A 23,184-nucleotide genomic window follows, 5' to 3' on the forward strand; every position below is an offset into this window, starting at 1 on the left:
ATTTTAATGAAGAAGCATGCAAACAAAATCAAACAAATACAATTGCCATCCATAGCAGTGGATGAGGGTATGAGAAAATCAATGCTACCATCATGGAACAAGAAACACTGCTTACAAAACTATCTCCTGAAAACTCAGAATTACCTCTCGATTCAGCAGAACCACACCGTCCAGTATACGAATGGCCGTGCACATCAATGTGTGCCATTCCAAACAAAGCTTTCAAATCTTTACGTCAGTTCCTCAATCAATATGTAAAAGGTAAAGACAAAAGTAAAATGAAAGTGCTGCAGAATATGGATATTTGTGCAGTGCGGAAAGACACAGGACTAAAACGACATTCATTAGCCTGCATTTCTGGGCCTATTTGCAAAAGTAACTTCCATGATATCAAAAGAATATCAGTACATCATTCCAAAGGAAGAAATTTAGTGTATAAAATATACTATGCAAAATGTCCAGCTTCAGAATTAGGCAATTTAAATGCATGGCACACCCAAATACTTACAAGAAGAAATGGACCGTATTCAGAAAAAGTATTTTGGAAGTGAGAGCCACGTAGAAAATGCAACAGTTTTAGAACATAGTAGCGACAATTCTGCACATAGCAACCTTCTATTACACACATACACAAAAGAAATAGTAACATTTAAAAGGTCATCGGCTGAAGTACCAAACCATGTGTGTGTGTGATGCCGCAGAACGTTTTACAAAAGGACACAAAAAATTTGGACATAGCATACAAAATAGAAAACAATGAAGACTCTAAATGGTTTGAATTAGCTTTGTACCTGTTAGCTGAAAACAAATATGAAATAACTGAACGCCTAATATGTTGCAGTTACTGTACTGCAAAATTAGACAACAACCACACTCCTTCACATGCTATTTCAAATAATTTGGAATTGTTTCCATTACCAAAAATCCTGCAACAGCTCAATTTGTATGAGAGCATAATAATTCAAACAGTTCACCCATTTCAAGGAATTATACGCCTTCATCCAATAACAGCAACATTACCTTCCTCTGAATTGGTGAAAGGCATTCGTGGCAAAGTAGTTTACTTGCCATTAGATCTAACGGAAAATGTACACACTCTAGGAGTGGAACGTTCAATAGAGCATTCTTTAATAGTCTTGGTAAATGGAGTACCAACAAAGGCCAGAAAAATTTGGCAACAATTAGTGGACTTACACAAAGTAAGACAAGCATTGCAATATCTAAAAGACAATAATGAGTACTACAAGGAAATAAATATTGATGAAAGCTTAAGGCAAACAACTGAAATAATTCAAGAGCCATCAGAAACTGGACAATTCGAACTTCTGGATCCAGCTACAGTATCCACTCTTTTGGACCATTACACAATTCATCCTTTGCATTCCAATGAAAGCACAGATGATGCACTAGAAACTTACCAAATGCGACAAACCAAAGGGTCACCAATGAGTATTTGGGAAACAAGTATAGAAGCACGTGCTTTTCCACTGCTATTTCCTACTGGCAAAGATGGAAGATACGATGATAGACCCACTAAGATTGGGGCATCAGAATACCACTCATTACGAATGTATTTGCAAGATCCCAGATTTAGACAAAATGTTCAATACATATTCGACCTACTCTATGAAAGTGAATTTGCAACACTATGTTATGGAGTTGCACACATTCTTAAATCTGGAACGCACTTTCAAAATAAGTCAACTACGCAGTTAATACAAAAAGTACAAGAAAAAGATGAGGTTTGACAATCAAGTATAACAAATTTGTTTGCAAACATGCATGGTACAAAGGAATACTGGTTCAGACGGCACAGAGACGTGTGTTGCATGATCAGAAACCTTGGACCACCACTTGGTTTGTTACGCTAAATTGTGCAGAATATGCATGGGAAGATTTACATGAGTTCCTACGCACAGCAAACAGCAACAAAAACAACATAGATATATTAACACCTGGCGAACTTTGCTCTCTAGATCCAGTTAATGTCTCAAGATATTTCCATCATCGTTTCATTGCAATGCTACACTTTATTTGCAATAAAACTGTTCCTCCCCTTGGAGAAGTGCAACACTTCTTTTGGAGAAAAGAATATCAAGCGAGAGGAGCACCACATATTCACATGCTGTTATGGATCAAAGGTGCACCAAAATTTGGGCACGACAGTGATAGCACTGTTTTGCAGTTTATCCAAAAATATGTCACATGTGAAATCCCTTCACAACAGACACATAGTGAGCTGCATGGGCAGATTTTACAATTTCAAAGACACAAATGTGGCAAATATTGCCACCGCAAATACAAAAAGAAAGATAAATACTACACCAAATGCCGCTTTGGTTTCCCTAGACCAGTTACAGAAACAGGTGAAGTAAACAACTTAATGTCTTCGGTTCGACATATGTAACGCTCACCTGACTCCCACGGAGGCGCTGGCTTGGTTCGCGCTGCTGTGACCTCTTCTAAGGTGATGCGCAGGGTTCGGAAGACGGACTGGACCGGGGCCCCAAATCTGGCTTGTCTGGCTCGCAGAAGTATTCTTCTGTAGGCAAACATAGGGGATTAACTGTCTGCGGGGTAATGCAATCAGCCTCCCACTTTCTCCTCTGACCCTCCTCGAAACCCTTCTGTGATTCCTCGTAGCGTCTCACCTTAGGGTCTGGAAGGACGAGCTCTCCATCCTGCTTCTGATGCAGGGGCGCGTTGGTATACAGTTACTTCACTGGATTTTCGGATTGGTGAGAACCAAACTTGCTTGGCTTCCAGGTAAGTTTTTTGATAAGAGGTTCCCCTTGTGTCCATGCATTAATGTACTAATGCTAGTGTCTTTTTCCCCATAGGGGCTGGGGTACGGAATGCCGGGGAACAGGCACCGACCCGAGATGAGAGGTGAAATCCTTGTAGAAATCAGGTAAGTCTTTAATGAGCGTTTTTTGGTAATGTCTTTTCATTCGCTCATTAACGCTGATGTCTTTTTTTCCCCTTATGGGCCGGGGTCCGGAAATGCCAGGATGCGGCGCGGACCCGAAATGAAGAGGGAATGAATCAACAGGTAAGTCTTAACATGGAGATTTAGCTTTCCTTATTCCCTTCTCTCTCTCACCTTTTGTTCTGGTCTTTTTCTCCCTAGGTGCTGGGGCGTGACTGCGAATCCGGATGATCGCTGCTGAACATGGAGGCGCCCAGTAAAGGTGAGTGGAATGCGGCGCTGCAGCGATCGACGCGATGAGCTTTTAAATAAAAGTCTTCCTTTTCAGGATTGTCGGCGAGATGTCTCCGGGATGCGGATTTAGCAGGTAAGGACTTTTCCTTCTTCTGTTCTCTTCTTCTCTTCTTCTCTTCCTTTGCAGGTGATCCAGGATGCTGGCAGGCGTGGCAGAAGTCAGGATGCAGGAGCAGACACGGTGAGCGTCCAGCTGCTAGATGCAGAACAACGCGAAGCACGTGTGGCTGTTCGGGTGGGGTTTAAATAGCCTTGGAAGACGTTCCAGGTATGTATCCTTCCTCCAATCAGGTATGTATCCTTCCTCAACCACGCCCGGATGGTAAATTAGTCCCACAGGTAAAGTAGTTCCTTTCAGGCCTCAAGGAGGCCGGGATCCTGCAGCATGGTCTGCATCAGGTAAGTGCACCCAAGCACATCCATAATGAGCCTGGCGCCTATGGTGCCAGGACTGATGTCTTTTATGAGCCTGGCGCCATAGGCGCCAGGACACTGTCCAAAGGGCCCCTATATGGGGTTGCTGGGTCCTTCCTTGGGGACTGGATGTCCGCTTTCGGGGACGCAGGGCTTGAACCGGCTCCCCAGGAGCGGGCATCATGACAACATAGTGTTAAAGGTAAATCACCTAAAAACATGTATTACATAAAAAGAAGGGAAGAATCAAAATATATCAATGATTACAATGCAATCATTGCCCTATTATGGAATGCAAACATAGGTGTGCAGTACATTGCAGACAATTCAACTGCTGTTGCATGATATGTTACAGCCTACTTAACAAAGCCAGAAAAAACAGAGCTTCAAGACCTCTGGGATGACCTAGCATCAGACAAAACATTATCACATAAATTGTACAGCCTAGGCATAAAAATGCTCTCTCATCGAGAATGTGGAGCCTATGAAGCAGCAGATCGTTTAACCACCACTGCTTTGTATGAAAAATCAGACAACATAGTATGGCTCAGTCTTGGCCCTGCAAAATCTAGAAAAAGAGTGCTAAAATCATGAGAGGACGTAGAAACAATTGCCAAAAATGATCCCAACAGCCAAGACATTCTAAAAAACAATTTACTGGACACATACTATCCCAACAGGAGTACCACTCTGGAAAGCATGTGTCTATACCACATAGCGCAAAACTTTGCATACAAAAATAATGTAAAACCTGATGAAAGCAAACGTAGATATAGAGTGACCGATTGTGAAAGGGGCTTAGTGAAACTTAACAAACGAAGCGTAACTAATCATGTGAAATTGTCATTAAAAACTCCTCATCAGAAAGAACTATATAACATGTCTCTGTTACAACTTTTCAAACCATGGAGAAAAGAGGAAGAGATACTAGATAATTATGAGTGCTATGAAGATGCTTTCAAAGCAAATGAAAGCACTATCACTGATGTGAACTTTACGCAGTACAAAACAATGTTACACAATGAGCAGCAACAGGAATAAGAACTTCAGGCCCAACTAGATAAAGACTCTTCCGACAGTAGTCAACCTTCTGTAACAGGAAGCCAAGAACCATTAGGACAACCACTAATAGCAAATGAGGCTGAAGTATCTATGGCAGAAGTAGAAAACACCATGTATCAGTATCAAGAAGATACAGAAGACTTAACTGTACAACAAGCAAAACTTAACAACGATCAGCAAACCATTTTTGAAGACGTAACAAAACAAATTGTACATGGTGTACAACACGAAAATAAAGAATGTACCTCCCAACATTACAAACCTATACTGCTGTACATCAGTGGTGAAGCTGGATCAGGGAAAACATTCTTAATCAAAATCATCAGCAAGTTCCTTCAACAATTGACAAACAACAAACTGTCAGCTGTTGTAATAGCCCCCACAGGTTTAGCTGCCTACAACATTGGCTGTGTGACTTTACACCGATTACTACTGCTTCCAGTAGAGCATCAAAATAAATTAGACTACTACAAACTTTCTGCAGAAGCTGCAATGGAATTACGTAGAGTATTGAAACAAATGAAAATGCTACTAATAGATGAAGTGAGCATGGTCTCCAACCTAATGATTCATCTCAGATTGCAAGAAGTACTTAAAAATAATAACGAAGAAATCTTTGCAGGGAAACACATTATCGTTTTCGGAGATCTTCTACAATTGACACCAGTGAAAGGTGAACCGATTTTTAAAACCTTAGGCCACAAACTCTTCTGGAAAACTATTGGTAGCATAGGTAATGTTAACCTTTGGCAACATTTCCAATACAGAAAATTAAGAGAGAACATGCAGCAATCTGCAGATTGCACTTAAAGTATTAGAGTTGGTGTATTATCGCAAGAAGCACAAGCTGTATTGAAAAACCGGCATATACATGCACTTTATGACGATAATGCATGTGCAACTGATGTTATGGAGCAAATAGCGCCCAAAAATGTCAATTGTATGGCCTTAATGCCAACTCTTGCAAGCTGTTTCAAATTCAATGAAACAATGTTAAAGAAAGAAATGCAAGCAATAATAGAAATTAGCGCCACAGACAAACTAGACGTACAGGGTATGACAGTAGGTGTATGACAGGGTATGACAGTACCCATGTGTGAACAAGCCACAACAAGACTAAATAGTTTAGAAAATTCAATCTCCAACTGGGTTGGAAAAAATATTGACAATAATTCCTGACATGTTGTAACTGCATCTAAGTCTTGCCATGTTGTAACTGCATCTAAGTCTCCGGCGCCCAGTTACCCCAGGGTTCGGCGCGCGGTATAAATAAAGAAACTAAACTAAACTCAACTAATGCTTAAACGTAGCCCAAGAGTGCAGGGTCTCCCCACAACCCCCTTGTTGATGTGTGGTAGTGGGGGTTATTCTATAGGTGTGTTATCCTTCAGTACCTCTGCCCAGAGGCTTCCCTCCTAGCTGTATGTCTGTAGATCTTACATGGGATGGGTGTGCAGTGTCTTCCAAGTCTAGTACTTACCAGTTTGTTCTTGGTTGCATGGCCTTTGGCCATGCACTCAAAACTGCATGCACTCCCCACAACTTGCCAATCAAAACGCAACACTAGGGGTGTATGCATGGGTGGCACATGCGGCGGTGATTGTGGCCAGGGCCTACAGTCTTGGAAGTAAGGCCTTTGGCCGACGGCCATGCATGCAAGACTCTAGGCCCTGGCCACAACCACCGTAGTATGTGCCACCATGGCGGCGTACTAAAGAATATAATAATAGCCATTGGAAAAAAATAATGCATTCACGGCATGTTGTCAATTCCAATGTTGCCTACCTATACGCGTGTGCTTTCAACAGTTACTCATTTCTTGCCCACTACATGGACTGTAGTGCTATCCTTATTACACTCCACATTTACTATACGTACAAGGTGTCCATAGAAATTACATCATGACGACCAAAGAACAAATGCATAGATCACCCATTTCTTACTGTCTGAACCTTTCCCAATGCTCTGTGACACAGCAAAATAGTTTAATGAAAAAAGCAGGTGTACGCTGGTTGTTGCTCCGCTTTCCGTGTATCTAAGATGTCGGGTGCATCCAAACCATCTGACGCAGAGAACGTCTCGCAGCAGCCAATGAGCAGAGACGTGTCCGCGCTCATGAAGCCAGCTCCTTAGCCAATCGGTATTTTGTTCGTCGACCGAACAGGGCAGTGTGACCGCGGAGCGAACATAGATATCACTAATTATTTCAGACGTACTTTTTCATAATTATAAAGAAACATACTGCACATATGGTGACCAAATTTACAAAAGCACGCTTTCTGGGCCAAGCCCCTACACCTGCCGCAAATTTCGTCAAAATCCGTCCAGTCTATGCGAAAAAAGACGTTTTGGGACTCCCCCTATAACTTTGCCCCCCCCCTGGCCCAAACATCTCCAAACTTTGCGAAAACATTCAGAGTGGCCCATACAATTTCGTTGCAAAGTTTGGTGAGAATTCGTCCAGGGGGAGCCGAGTTATAAGCCGCCCGAAAAGTGCTCTTCCTATGGAAACAGCAACTTAACCATAACTACATGTAATATATATATATATCTAGAGAGAGAGAGAGAGAGAAAGAGAGTATGAGAGAGAGAGAGTGAGAGAGAGAAAGAGAGAGAGAGAGAGTGAGAGAGAGCGCGCCATGGGATAGGCAAGCACTCGTGGGAGAATGGGGCGTCTCAAGGCTGTGGAGGAACAGGGGAAGAAACAAAGAAAGAGACTGAAGATACTGTACTTAGACATGTACTTAGTCTAACCTGAGTAGAAATTAGACAGTTAAGGCAGGCTGCAGCTTCCAATGTCAGTCAAATGATTGCAGCAAAAACTGTATTGAGGGAAGGTTTCGAATGAAGGGATGAAACCCAGAGAGAGGCGAGATTAGGAACATACTGAACATTAACCGAAAGTGGGGATTGGTACGCTGAGCATCTTCTCTAATAAAATGTAATAACAAATGCTGAATGGAAATAGGGAGTGGGGTCAGCACTGAATGACAGAGAGTCTACCTGTTCATAGGTTTGTGTTGTTTTTTTTTATATAAAAGTCTATAAGGGTAAAAGTCTATAAGGGTATGAAATACAACTCCCCTCTTGTGTACTGTGCATTATTTCATATCAGGAACCCAGGATTGTGGCATATCTCCTGTGCTGACATCTCTAAATCGCAGGTTGTTCTGCGCCGCGCCACACCTTACTAGCTAGTATGGGATTTTGGAATGGTTCCAGTGTGGCCCATTACTGCCCTGCGGTAAGTTTAAAGTACGCGCCCGGGCCAGAGCCTTGAAACCAGGAGCTACATAAGGCTCACAGGCCTGCGGAAGAACAAATGCAAAAAAGGATGTGGTGCTTAGTTCCAACAGTCAAACAACACAGGTGATCAATGGAAGTTAGAGACATGAAAGCCAACAGATCCATCTGTCCCCACTGCATCAAGGGAAAGTACAGCAAACACTGTTCCCCTTCTGGACATCACAGAGGCTGAGCTTCACTGTCCTGTGTATTGGAGTGGAAAAGATGCTGCAGCAGAGCCTTACTCATTGCCCTTGGGTAAGTCGACTCTTTGTGAACTGCTGGGATTTGATCCTGAAGCATCCAAGTTCCAGTGCAGAGTATTTGCTTTTATTCCCAAACAGGGTAGAGACTGACCCCATACACACGCACCATCCAAATCACTTGGTTCCAAGCCAGTCCTTGCACAACTTTGAGCATACTCCCAGGCAAACTCGGGGATGTGGATTCCAGCGGAATCCCACGCAGCCACCCCACTCAGGCACTCAAAGGCACATATATACAGTTCTTTGTGAGAGCCTGGTCAGGGCTCACATCTGAAAATGATCCACGTTAGCTCTCAGTCTCCACTCAATAACACAAGAGCAACCAAGTATAGCTGCCTGGCTACTGGTTTACACAATGATCAGAGACTCCTTTTTCAGAGCCTCTAGGAACGAAGAGCTTCCTGTGAGCCAGAATGTGTCCAACTGATTCACCACAATGTTAAAGTGCACTGGTACCAACCAGAACCAGGACAACTTTCAGGGTGTAAGGGAGACTAAGGGGCACCTTGGCAGTAGCCCAAATGTTTAAGTGCCCTAACGGTTCCCAAAAGGCAAGAAACCTATGAGCTGCACCCTCAGTGAGATCTGGATGGAACTCACTGGGGGAAAATGGTTAGTTTGACAGGACACATGCAAAACAATGTAAGGGGACTCCAAAAGGAGTTATCTTACAAATTGTATGGTCCTTATCTCTGAAAGAATTCAAGTCTAGGCTCTTTCTTACTGTCTCGCCTCTCGATAACCAGACTTTCTTGAACTACACATGGCCCCGGACACTTTGGTGTCTGGGGGCCATGCCATAGGAACAACCTTACCCTTTCTCCTATGACTGACTCCAATCATCTTAGATTCTGATCACGCTTATAAACTCTTCTTTCGGAAAGGTACTCACTGCTGTGTGTGCACATACATGCGACGTACACGCGTGCATTGTGTGCTCTCCACATTCTCCCACTCACTTCTAACACCTCCATGATTAGCACAGACCTTCCCACATCTTTCGCCTGTGTTCGTACTCAGCTATACTTTTCCTAGTATCCCCAAATCATCTCCTTTGCCAACCTCATGCTCGCCTCCCATTTAGCCACTCCTCAACTCTTTATTTCTCTTAGAATGCATGTAAGCCTGCAATACCCACATACAAGCCTGTTAATTATGCTCTTATTACAAGCTAGTTGTGACATCACTATTGACCTGTAATAAGAAAATGACAGCACTAAGGCACTGAGATCAGGCATTACATTTCAGTGATGTCACAATGCCTGCTACTTGAGCCAGCACAGAGAAAAACTGCAGCTGTCACTGGAGCAGTTAATTAAACCCATAACAAGCTTTTTCGAGATATTTGTGTGTAAAATAGATTTTTTTGACACTTTATAGTCATTAATTGATAAGGAACAGTTTATGGTAGTAGGTTTATTTTGTTCACTACTGGAGTTCAACATATTGGAGAAATAATCTATTTGCACATTACTTATTGTAAAGCACAACACGCTTTTGATACCTTTTACAACGCATACTGTTTTCTGAAACACATTAGAAGCTGTAAATGAGTTATTTTTGTTTCAATTCAAACTGATTGTACACTGCTTATATGCACCAACAACTGGAAGATTTTACTTACTTTAGATGAAGCAAAAGAAGGTGATAGTGTGGGGCCATGTATTTTAAAGGAGAAAAAATACCCCCTACCCTACGTAAAAAGGATATTGCAATTCACAGAGTTTAGTGAATTTATGAAGGATCGCTGCCATCAGCCTTGTTACTCTATTTGGTCACAGAACTCCTTTCAATAACCTCACAACACAAGGTAGGGGGTACTTTATCCCATATATTCTATTGCTTACCTCAGCTGTCTTACTTTTATATTCCTCTCATCTTTATTTACTCATCACCGAATCTCTTCTCGGCTTTAACTCTTATTCAGCCACCCCAGATTTGCCCATGTATTCCTCCCACTTCAATCGCTCTCAGTCACCTCTCGTCACCACCTGCGCCCTTCTTTTGCCTACATCTCCAGCTGTCAGAGTTACAGTTACGCCTGTAATTATCTCTACCACTTTCCCTCTTTCCACATTTCCTTCCTAGCCCCTCCTTCACAATATTTATGAATCCGTTTCTTACACACTCACTCTCACATGCCTTTTCCTAGTTATTGTTGCTCTTTTAGCTTGTTGTTTCGGTCCTCCCTCCACCTGTCCTCTTGTTCATCTACCGCTCCTTTTCTTTGTTATGGTCTTCCATTTTTCCATTTAGATTCCTTACACCATATGTATTTCATCATTGCTTTCCTTTTGTCAGCTTCTTGTCTAGCTTCTGTTTTTTTTCTTCTTTAATGTTCCTGATATTTCATGCTCTTTCTGTGTTTCTTTTTGTTAATCTGCTTTCGATTGCTCTGTGTTCCAGGGTGATCTGTGTTGACCATGCAGAAATGGTGTTTGAATGCCAGAAGGGCCAGCACAGCTTTGGATTCTTCCGAGGTCAAAATGAGTACCATTAAAATGCTTAAGAGTAAAATCCTTTATTTACAGTCTAAGGAAATTATGGAAGCTGCTGTGGTAAGCAAGACATATGTGGAAAACATGGTTTTTGTTTTTTTTCCATCTTCCTCAGTTACTTTCTTTCCCTCTCCCCCTATTTCTCCCTTTATTCATAACAATCTCTCATTTTCTTTTTCACAGCTCCATCATTCTTTCCAACTTCATTGTTCTTTCCCCCTGAACTGTTCTCAACAGACTAACATATTGATTCACCAAGAGATCATAATGGCCCTTATTATGAGGTTGGTTGATTCTTTAAAAAGAATTACCACATGAGGTAGTTACTGTCAAGATTAGAGGCCTTCTCCCCTTCCTCCTCACCTGAATCTTCTGTGGCGGATTCCTTAGGATTCGACTCCATCTTCTTACGGTCCTTCCTCCTTATAGGAGTCTTGTCCTTTGGTATCTTGACTTTCTTTTCGTGTAGATAGGGTCTGGCCCCTCCGGAGGCCACCTTGGCAGAGATGGAACCCTGTCCGCGGGGACCCCCAGGGGGCCAGTCCTAATGCCAGGGAAAAAGCACAAAGGCAGAAAAAACCCTGTTTCCAGATGGGTTATATTAGGGAGTTGTGAGTTCCCTTCACAAGGCAATGGAGTTCTGTTTTCAGCTGAACCTGAAGGAAGTCGGATTCCAGCTCTGGTGGAGAGAGTTTGTAAAGCTCGGCAGTGACAGTAGGGAGAAGGAGGAATCCTTTCAAATTGAAAACACAATGGAGGCACTCAGAGGAAAGAAACAGGAACCCAAATTAACAAATAATAAATCTTAAGGAATGAAAGAATAGACAGGAATGCCCGTAAATAACAGTGACAAGATAGTAGGAAGGAGTAAGTATAGAAATAGAGTGCAAGAAAATACCCAGGCAACAAGCAGGAAAGTAAGGAATATGCCTGCAGAGCGTAAGTAAGTAGCAAACGAGAAGTGTAGAGTGCAGAGAAGCCGAAAATCAGAAAGCACGAAGCCAAATAAATAGAATGCTTCGGCGGGAAACAAGAAACGTAGGAGGCAGTAGCTCAGGCAAGGCGGAGCCGTTAGAACAGACGAGGAGATATAATTTTATACAAAGTGGAAGTAGCAAGAGCCAGGAAACAGGAAACCCGGGAGGATAATAAAGGTGAGCACAGAAGGTAGGCACAGGGAAAAAGGCAGCAGCAGAGGAGGATTGGGAGGGAGGAAAATTCACGAACGAAGTTCCACACGAACCGGAGCGTAGTGTACAGATACAACGCATCAGTTTGTGGGAGGAGCCAGAATTTAAAGGCACGGCCACCATATTGGGTGAGGACTAGAGCGCGCGCAAGTCAATGCTTCCAGCACTTCCAAACTTTCCATTCACAGTTCCTGACAGTATACCCCCGTCTTCTCGGGGGACCCCCCGGTTTGCCCGGATGAAGTCGATGGAACCTTTGCACTAGGCGTTGGGCATGTATATGGCTCACAGGTTCCCATGTCCTCTCTTCCACTGGATAACCCTTCTAATGAACCAAATAGTGCAACCGCCCCTTGCGGTATCTGGAATCAACAAGATGGGACACCTCATATTCTTCAGGTGCAGGGCTCACTTGAGCACGCGTTCTGAACACAGGCCTCTTAAAAGGGTCCTCCTTATGTTCTTTGAGAAGGGAGTCATGGAAGACTGGATGCACCTTCCTGAGATATTCTGGTAGCTTGAGTTTAAATGCTACAAGGTTAATCTGTTGCAGAATGGGAAATGGCCCAAGGAATCGAGAGGAGAACTTCCCCTTATTAGCCCATCTGGGGAGAAATCTGGTGGACAACCAGACTAGTTGCCCTATTTTCCAGCTCGGATTGACAGTACGACCCTTGTCTGCCCATTTCTTGTGTGTAAGTTGACTCGCTTGGTGTGCTTCCTTAGCGAGTCTGTGTACCTCCTGCAGGTCCTGTAAAACCCCATCTAGAGCCGGAACTTTGGTAGGAGGAGGACTGAGCCAGGGTAAATGTTGAGGATGAAATCCATAAGTACAATAGAAAGGACTCATCTGGATCGAGGTATGGAGAGAGTTATTATAGGCAAATTCTGCCTGTGGGAGGAAACAATACCATTCTTCTTGTTGCGGACTGCGAAAACACCTGAGGTATTGTTCTAGGCTGGCATTTAATCTTTCAGTTTGGCCATTGCTCTGCGGGTGGTATCCTGAAGAGAGAACCTTGTGAATCCCTAGAACTTGGCAGAGAGAAGCCCAGAATTTAGAGGTGAATTGGGGTCCTCGGTCCCACACTATGGTCCTGGGCAAACCATGTAGACGGACTATGTCCTGAAGAAAAGTTGCGGCCATTTCGGAGGCTGAAGGAACCTGTTTGAAGGCCGAAAAGTGGGCAAGCTTGCTGAATGAGTCAACTGTCACCATGATTGTTGTCATGCCATATGACGGAGGGAGGTCTACTATAAAATCGGTACAGATGTGTTCCCAAGGACGGTCCGGTAAGGAATTTTGCTGCAGTAACCCCAGAGGTCTTCCTGTTCGGTGTTTGTTAGAAGCACAAACCAAACAAGTGGAAACGTACTGGGCTACGTCTCTTCTTAAGGTCGGCCACCAGAAACCCCTCCGTAGCAGATCAAATGTCTTCCTAATTCTGGAATGTCCAGTTAAAGGGGTGTCATGACACCAAGAAAGTATTTGTTTCTGTAGCTTCTTAGTGGGTACGTAGAGAGCTCCTTCATGATAACACAATCCGTCCTTATCCTGAATGACAGTCGACGGAAGCTCAGTGCCCATCTGATACTGTGGAATTAGGTCTTGAAGGAATGAAACAGTTGAAGCCAACACTGTGAGATTTGGGAAAACCAAATTGTGTCCTGTGTAGGAACCAGAAGTATCCCCAAGACTTCTTGACAAGGCGTCAGCCTTCATGTTTTCTGTACCAGGTGAGTATGTGATTACGAAATCATATTGTAAAACAAAATACGCCCATCTGGCATGCCTGGCATTAGAACATTCCAACTGTTGTAAAACCCGAAGGTTACGGTGGTCTGTTCTAATAGTAAACGGATGAGTAGCTCCCTGTAAAAGATGTCTCCACTCTTGGCAGGCCAACTTGATAGCCAACAGCTCCTTTTCTATGACTGAATAGTTGCGTTCACTACTGGTCAGTGTTTTGGAGTAATAAGCTACTGGATGTTCATAGTCGTCTTCTGACCTTTGAAGTAGAACTGCTCCCACATCCCCTGTAGAAGCGTCTGTCTCCAGAATGTAGGGTCGGTTCGGATCCGGTTGGACCAGGATGGGGGCTGTAGAAAAACATTCCTTTAGAAAACAGAAGGCTCTTTGGGGCCCTTCATCAAATACGAACTTGACTCCCTTCTTCAATAGAGAGGTCAGTGAGTACCTTGTTTGAAAAGTTGGGAATGAACCTCCGATAAAAATTGGCCAATCCTAGGAAGCTTTGGAGTTCTTTGACATTGACAGGATTTCTCCATTCTCTGATCGCCCTTACCTTATTGGAATCCATCTCGATACCTTCCTTGGATAATATATATCCCAGGTAGGACACGGACGTAGCTTCAAATGAGCCTTTTTCCGGCTTTACCAGTAGATGATGGGATTGCAGACGCTGTAAGACTAGTCTGACCAGTGACCTGTGCTCAGATAGAGTCTTGGAAAAGATGAGGATATCATCCAGATACACTACCACCGAAACAAACAGCATATCTGCGAAAACCTTGTCCATGTACCTCTGGAAGCTGGCCGGTGCGTTCACAAGACCAAATGGCATCACTCGGTATTCAAAGAGTCCAAAAGGGGTATGGAACGCCATCTTCCACTCGTCCCCTTGCCTGATTCTCAAGAGGTGATAAGCCCCTCTCAAGTCAAGCTTGGTAAAGAACACTGCCCCATGTACTGCCTCCAAGATGTCCCGAATCAAAGGCATGGGATATCTATCCCGAATGGTAACCTTGTTTAGTCCCCTGTAGTCTATACAAGGGCGCAGCTCTGCTGAGTCCTTTTTGGGAATGAAGAACAAGGAAGCCTCACAAGCAGATCTGGACTCTTGGATGAGTCCGTTTTGAAGATTTGCGTCGAGGTATTCTCTCGGCACCTTCCTCTCTGGTAGAGACAAAGGGTACATCCTCCCAAAAGGAACCACCGCCTCAGGTATCAGGTCTATACGGCAATCCTCGGTTCTATGAGGCGGGAGTTGACGGGGAACAGCATCCAGGAACACCTCTGAGAATTCTTGATAATGGATGGGAACTGAGGCCACTGTGATTGGATCTGGAGTACTGCTTCAGTCATACACTAGGGTGTTGGGGGTCAAAGACAAGCTCATGCAGTGTGATTTACAGAATGCAGAATTGAAGACCACCTTGTTAGCCGTCCAATCAATTTGAGGGTTGTGCCTCCTTAACCAAGGAATGCCAATGACCAACGGAAAATGAGCTGCTCTGATCTGGTCAAATACCAGGAACTCCTCGTGATGGCCTAACCTCATTCTCAACGGAATGGTTTCCTTGGTAATGGGTACAGAAGATAAGGGCTTCCCGTCCACCCCTTCCACCGGAGTAGGAGTGGCCTTGGATATTGTGGGAACAAGATGTTCCGTTGCCCACTTGGAGTCGATGAAATTCCCTGCTGCTCCACAGTCAAGCATGGCGAACACCTCTGTGGGACCTGCATCGGACAGCCACAAGTCAACTCGAAACACCATTAGGCTGTTATCATCCGGAGTGCTTACTGCTCTTGTGTAGTTGCAAGGGTGCTTGTTACTTCCCCCGAAACTTCCCTTGCTGTAGATCGGGGGTTGAAGTTTCCCTGTCTTTGAGGTGGGACCTCAGGACAATCTCTCAATAAGTGCTTCGAGGAGCCACAATACATACACAATCCAGCATCTCGTCTTCTCCTTCTTTTTGCTTGAGTCTGAGGTCCTCGGGCAGCCCCGATCTGCATAGGTTCATCTGGAGGATGGGTAGTTCTGGTGGAAGGAACAGGAGAGGGAAGACTGGTTGGTTGTGGAAAGCCTCTGGTTTGTCTTCTTTCTAATCGTCTCTCTTGTAGACAGAACTCAATCTGAAGAGACAATGTCACCAGTACCTGAAAAGATGTGGGTCTAACCACTCGGGCCAGCTCATCCTTGATTTCATGACAAAGGCCCCGTCTGTAGATTGTTTGCTGAGCGGAATCAGGCCAATCTGCCTTGGCTGCCAGCCTCTGGAAACGAGATGGATAGGTTTGGACGTCAGTGTTTCCCTGGCTGACATCTAGGATAGCTTCTAGAGATGAATAGAAGACTTCAGGTCGGTCGGAACGTTCTTTGAACACCTCCGTAAAACAATCATTGTCACCGGAGACGACCCGATTTTGGGTGACTAACGGTGTAGCCCATGAGAGAGCATTACCCATTAGGTTGGCAATGATGAACCCGACCTTGGATCTAGCAGTCTCGTAAGCATGAGGCCGAAAGGGGAAATACATCTTACATGCGTCAAGAAAGTCCTTCAGCCCTCCCGGGTGTCCAACATATTTGCCAAAGGAGAGCGGCATCGTAGGCAGGTCTCCCCTGTCATCACGATGCAACACAACCTGTTGTCGGAGGGCTATGTTCTCTGTTCTCAAAGCATGGACCTCCATAGTAAGGTTCTGCATCGCTGCTACCAATTCTTGATATTGCTCTAACGATTGAGTAACCACAAAGGGGAGTTTAAAGGCAGTTCCCTCCTGCTTATGCCAAATTATTGTAACACTCAAACAACAGAAGGTAAAGTAATTATAGAGTTATTCCTATAGCTAAGTCCCTAGCCAAACATTTAAATGACCCTATCTGTGCATAATCTCGTACCAATTGAATAGGGGCCCTAGTTGGTGCTGCTGGGTCGGCTACAACTGGTGTAGAGATCTTGTCCCTAAACCCTCTAAAACACTTTCCTGGTGTCTAGTACGTGCACACAGATTGGAGGTCGATTTTTTTTATTTTTAATTAGTCGCCCCCAGTGTGTGTGTCTTATCATAAAAACACAAGCACACAACACCCAAAGCAACTGATAAAGAGAACAGTTGTCAGTGGGAGAGGTTTTTATAAAAACAAGGGGCAAATCGCATATTCCTTGCTAGCCCAAACTTTAGGTGAAAACACAATGTGTGTGGATAACAGGTTTAATTTCTTTAAACAAGCCCTTAGTTTTCTTTATAAGGGGATGAAGGTCTGGGTTATCCACCAGGCCTTTGAATAGTCAACCGGTTTCAGCGGGATTCTCTAGTGGCCGCTTTCTTCAGGACAAATACTTTTTCAATTCTTGTATTCTTTAACAATATTTTCAGCACTGTGAAGTATTAGAGGGTGTCTTCTAGGGTCCAAGACTGGATAGGGTAATTGATTCCTAGTCCTATACGGACAAAAGACAAGAAAGAAGGTGACTGGTATCAGTCTCAAGTACTAACTGGTCTATTTTAAAAAAAAACTAAAACTTCTGGGAGTACCACCTGTGGGAGATAATGATCATCATACCTCTGTGGTGGAGTCCCAGGCTTAGTAATGAAGTGTGTAGCTTCAATGGTCTCCACCGTAGCGGAAATTCTTTTTTTCTCTTTTGATCCGGTAAGGGGATCTATTCAGTTATCTCTCCTTACTCCTATCCCTGTGGTCAAACAATAGACATATGCACATTTTTAATTGATTTTGTCTAGAACACCATTACACTATCATCTTCTGGAGTCTCTTTTCTTGTTTAAGAAACAACTCAAGTAGTGCTATGTTCTAAGTGGGCGGCTCCCCGTGTGTCGGCGGCTTGAGGCCGTCTGGGATATGTAGTAAATCACCATTCTTATTATCATATGTGCAGAGTTCCGTGTGTCCCTAATTCATTTCAGCGTGTCTATTAGCCGGGCTATTATTGCAGCTGGCCGCGTGACTCAATTGCATCATATTGTGAAATTCTTATCGCGTTAGGAAAGGTGCGGTTTTGTCGTGTGGTCGCATCTATGGTGTCCATGAACTAACAGCCAACATGGTTCAATTTCGTACCGTGTTGTTAGAAAGACAACCAGATTTTTCGAAGGGGGACGCGTCCATGCCATGGACACGACAAAAGGGATGCTTGGGAATTGTAGTGCATAAAAAAAAAAGAAAAAGACGATAAAACCATCACAGCAGTATTCAGTCATTCTCCAATCATTAATCGCCTAAAAAAAGAAATTCGGAAGGCCTGGCACATACTCAATGTGGATGAACAGCAACTACCAGAACCACAGTTTGCTATAAGGAGGAGAAAAAATCTAAGAGATTCACTAGTACATACTTATCAAGAATCACCACCTACTGTGGGTACAAACACTCTCTGGAATACAGCGAAACCTCAGGGACACACACCATGTGGAACCTGCACTGTGTGTAAATACACACAACGTACCACAGCCGTAGACACAGGCTGGAAATATCCTTGGGAATAGAGAAACTTGACCAACTGTAACTCTACCAATGTAGTGTACCTCATACAATGCCCCTGTAATAAGAAATACATTGGGATGACGACACGGGCCATACAAATACGAATAGGGGAGCATCGTTCCAACATCAGGACACAAAAGAGAACGGCCCCTTTGGTGGAACATTATATTGAAAAACACCACACTGCAGATGATCTTATGTGGACCATAATAGAAAAGGTAAAAGTATCCAAAAGAGGTGGTAATATCACAGCCCTCTTATTAAAAAGAGAACAACAGTGGATATACAGAACCCGCAGCCATCTAATTGGCCTGAATGAGGCGATCTGCTGGCAAACCTTGGCAGTTCTATAATGATGGACTCATCGAGTTGCCAACCGTAAAATAAACTGCAGCAATCGAACACCTGGCTCAGTATCCACTCTTTCCTTTGAGCATACTCTCGTTTGCAGTAATCCCTATCCGCTCACCTTGCCCAGTGACAAAAAGGAGGTTGGTATAAATGACAAGAAGGAGATCCAGCATTGCAGTAATACTGAAATCTCCTCTCTTGAGCAATCCCTGGCTGCTCCCCACACAATTTACAGGGGCATCTGAAAAATCCAAACAAACCGTCTGGCTGAAACACTTTGGAACATCTACCTCCCATATGCACTACAATTCCCAAGCATCCCTTTTGTCGTGTCCATGGCATGGACGCGTCCCCCTTCGAAAAATCTGGTTGTCTTTCTAACAACACGGTACGAAATTGAACCACGTTGGCTGTTAGTTCATGGACACCATAGATGCGACCACATGACAAAACCGCACCTTTCCTAACGCGATAAGAATTTCACAATATGATGCAATTGAGTCACGCGGCCAGCTGCAATTATAGCCCGGCTAATAGACACGCTGAAACGGAACTCTGCACATATGATAATAAGAATGGTGATTTACGACATATCCCAGGCGGCCTCAAGCCGCCGACACACGGGGAGCCGCCCACTTAGAAAAACATAGCCCTGCAGCGAATCGTTACGGCTGGGCCAGATACAAGTGACGCGATTACGCGATCACGTGATACAACAGCGCTGATCACGTGCCCATGCACCAGGACACAAAAACACGCCAAAAACAAGATGTCGGAGTACCGGACACGCTTTGAAAACGGACAGACCAGCACTTAGAGGTAAGCCATATTCACGCGCAGTATGCTGAAAAGAAGCCATTGGAGGGTGTATTAGACTCTGGGGATAAACAGCAGAGGCCATTTGGGAAATAATTTAGCCATTAACTTATGGACAGCATTTTTATAGGAAAACCTAGGAGGTAGATCTCCATAGTACATAGCACAACTTGAGTTGTTTCTTAAACAAGAAACGAGACTCCAGAAGATGATAGTGTAATGGTGTTCTAGACAAAATCAATTAAAAATTTGCATAGGTCTATTGTTTGACCACAGGGATAGGAGTAATGAGAGATAACCGAATAGATCCCCTGACCGGATCAAAAGAGAAAAAAAGAAAAAAGAATTTCTGCTACAGTGGAGACCATTGAAGATACACACTTCATTACCAAGCCTGGGACTCCACCACAGAGGTATGATGACCATTATCTCCCAGGGGTGGTACTCCCAGAAGTTTTCGTTTTTTAAAATAGACCAGTTAGTACTTGCGACTGATACCAGTCCCCTTCTTTCTTGTCTTTTGTACGTATAGGACTAGGAATCAATTACCCTATCCAGTCTTGGACCCTAGAAGACACCCTCTAATACTTCACAGTGCTGAAGATATTGTTAAAGAATACAAGAATTGAAAAAGTATTCGTCCTGAAGAAAGCGGCCACTAGAGAATCCCGCTGAAACCAGTTGACTATTCATTAGGCCTGGTGGATAGCCCAGACCTTCATCCCCTTATAAAGAAAACTAAGGGCTTGTTTAAAGAAATTAAACTTTTTATCCACACACATTGTGTTTTCACCTAAAGTTTGGTCTAGCAAGGAATATGCGATTTGCCCCTTGTTTTTATAAAAATCTCTCCCACTGACAACTGTTCTCTTTATCAGTTGCTTTGAGTGTTGTGTGCTTGTGTTTTTATGATAAGACACACACATTGGGGGCGACAAATTAAAAATTAAAAAATCGACCTCCAATCTGTGTGCACGTACTAGACACCAGGAAAGTGTTTTAGAGAGTTTAGGGACAAGTTCTCTACACCACTTGTAGCCGGCCCAGCAGCACCAACTAGGGCCCCTATTCAATTGGTACGAGATTATGCACAGATAGGGTCATTTAAATGTTTGGCTAGTGTCCTAGCTATAGGAATAACTCTATAATTACTTTACCTTCTGTTGTTTGAGTGTTACAATTGCTCTAACGATGCCATGGTAGATATTGGGCGTTGTATGCTGTCAAGATTAGAGGCCTTCTCACCTTCCTCCTCACCTGAATCTTCTGGGGCGGATTCCTTAGGATTCCACTCCGTCTTCTTACGGTCCTTCCTCCTTATAGGAGTCTTGTCCTTTGGTATCTTGACTTTCTTTTCATGTAGATAGGGTATGGCCCCTCCGGAGGTCACCTTGGCAGAGATGGAACCCTGTCCGTGGGGACCCCCAGGGGGCCAGTCCTAATGCCAGGGAAAAAGCACGAAGGCAGAAAAAATCCTGTTTCCAGATGGGTTCTATTAGGGAGTTGTGAGTTCCCTTCACAAGGCAATGGAGTTCTGTTTTCAGCTGAACCTGAAGGAAGTCGGATTCCAGCTCTGGTGGAGAGAGTCTGTAAAGATCGGCAGTGACAGTAGGGAGAAGGGGGAATCCTTTCAAATTGAAAACACAATAGAGGCACTCAGAGGAAAGAAACAGGAACCCAAATTAACAAATAATAAATCTTAAGGAATGAAAGAATAGACAGGAATGCCCGTAAATAACAGTGACAAGATAGTAGGAAGGAGTAAGTATAGAAATAGAGTGCAAGAAAATACCCAGGCAACAAGCAGGAAAGTAAGGAATATGCCTGCAGAGCGTAAGTAAGTAGCAAACGAGAAGTGTAGAGTGCAGAGAAGCCGAAAGTCAGAAAGCACGAAGCCAAATAAATAGAATGCTTCCGCGGGAAACGTAGGAGGCAGTAGCTCAGGCAAGGCGGAGCCGTTAGAACAGACCAGGAGATATAATTTTATACAAGGTGGAAGTAGCAAGAGCCAGGAAACAGGAAACCCGGGAGGATAATAAAGGCGAGCACAGAAGGTAGGCACAGGGAAAAAGGCAGTAGCAGAGGAGGATCGGCAGGGAGGAAAATTGACGAACGAAGTTCCAATCGAACCGGAGCGTAGTGTACAGATACAACGCATCGGTTTGTGGGAGGAGCTAGAATTTAAAGGCACGGCAACCATAATGGGTGAGGACTAGAGCGCGAGGAAGTCAATGCTTCCAGCGCTTCCAAACTTTCCATTTACAGTTCCTGACAGTTACCATTGTGGTATGTAGTAATGTTTGAAATCTGCCAAATTATGGGAAATAGCCGAGTTGCCAGTAATTGATTGCCATAAATACTAGATACTGTATCCACCATCATTTCAAAACAATCCCTGTGCATTAGGTTTTCCACTTCACCTCCATTTTGACGATAGAAAGGGATTATGCACAGTACCGTATTATACAACTGCACATTTTTTATAACGCAGAAAAAGGTCATATTTGACCCCCTTTTCTGTACATTACATTGCAAAAGCGGGATGTAATATTCCTCCACCCCAGGGGAGCTGATAAAAGTTGAGTAACATACTTGAGCTATTTCACCTTAAAATATGGTGATTTACCAGTGGAATGCTACATGCCGTAAATATACAATAGGCCATATTACGGCAAGTGGTAATCACCGTGTGCATATTAGACTGATGAAATAATGCATTGCTTTGGTATATGAGACAATATCTGGTGAAACGGACTAGTAGATGCTGACATTCTAAACCATTTAGGTCATCATTACAAGTTTTCAAGGAATGACAAAAACAACAGGAATTTATTATTGTTCAGTCCTCCTGATTTAGTAAACCCATATGAGGGTAATAACTTCATCAGATGCATGAAGACACTTCCTCCTAAACAATGGAAGCGTTTCCATAGGTGGTATTATCACTGGAGGAAATACCCCATCCCCCAACGAAGTACTATGGGACATCAGAATTGGAGGAAACAAAATCTCACAATCGGGTGGTGAATCACCAATTACTACTGGTGGTAATTGTAATTCCATGTGGAGGAATTAGCACTGTTACCGGCAAGCTCACATAGGAGCCCTTATCAAACTCTCCACTGAAGAACTGGTGATGCCACTCAGCTGGACTATCTATCAAACTAAAAACAGATAATCGGTCTTCAGAACGGCGGTGATTGCAAGAAAGCCAACAGGCAACCTGTGTCAAAATCAGGAGTTGAGCATGAACAGAGTACCAGATACAATTCTGACATGTATGTATGCATATATTTTACATTTGTAGAGCGTATATACACAGGGGAACTGGGCAAAGAAGGTTGCATCTGGGCGCAGATGTAGTAACAGCACAGAACCCGAAAGCCAGCAATGTCTACTAATTTAGTTAAAAAGATAGGTTTTCAATTTTTTCCTGAAGTCAAACAAGGACTCAGTATTACGGAGTTCGTAGGGTAAGGCATTCCAAGGTCTTGGCCCTGCACAGGAAAAACGTCTATCGCCCCAGGTCACAGAATTTGACTGAGGAACCACCAATAACTGTTGTCGTGATGACCGAAGACAACGTTCCGGTTGATTGACCGAGATTTCTGACACACGGTATCTCGGGGCAATCCCTTGGATGCACCTAACCATCAAGCAGAAGGTCTTACCTCTGTTGTACGGGCAACCACTGGAGGTTCCTCCAAGGTTGTGAAATGTGTGAGTGGCGTGGCAATGAGAAAATCAGCCTAACGGCTGAATTCTGCACATGACAATGTGCTTTCCCTCATCAATTCATCCCACTTGAAATTGAACAAAGCCTATAGG

General features: G+C 43.7%; 1 protein-coding gene across 5 annotated transcripts in view; it reads right to left on the reverse strand.

Moving 5' to 3' along the window:
* LOC138582116 (zinc finger protein 154-like) overlaps nucleotides 1–23,184 on the reverse strand; it is a 282,557-nt gene that overhangs the window by 50,436 nt on the left and 208,937 nt on the right. The window lies entirely within an intron of this gene.

Source organism: Ambystoma mexicanum, chromosome 3q (assembly GCF_040938575.1).
Source record: "Ambystoma mexicanum isolate Mex_15411 chromosome 3q, UKY_AmexF1_1, whole genome shotgun sequence".
Classification (NCBI taxonomy): Eukaryota; Metazoa; Chordata; class Amphibia; order Caudata; family Ambystomatidae; genus Ambystoma; species Ambystoma mexicanum.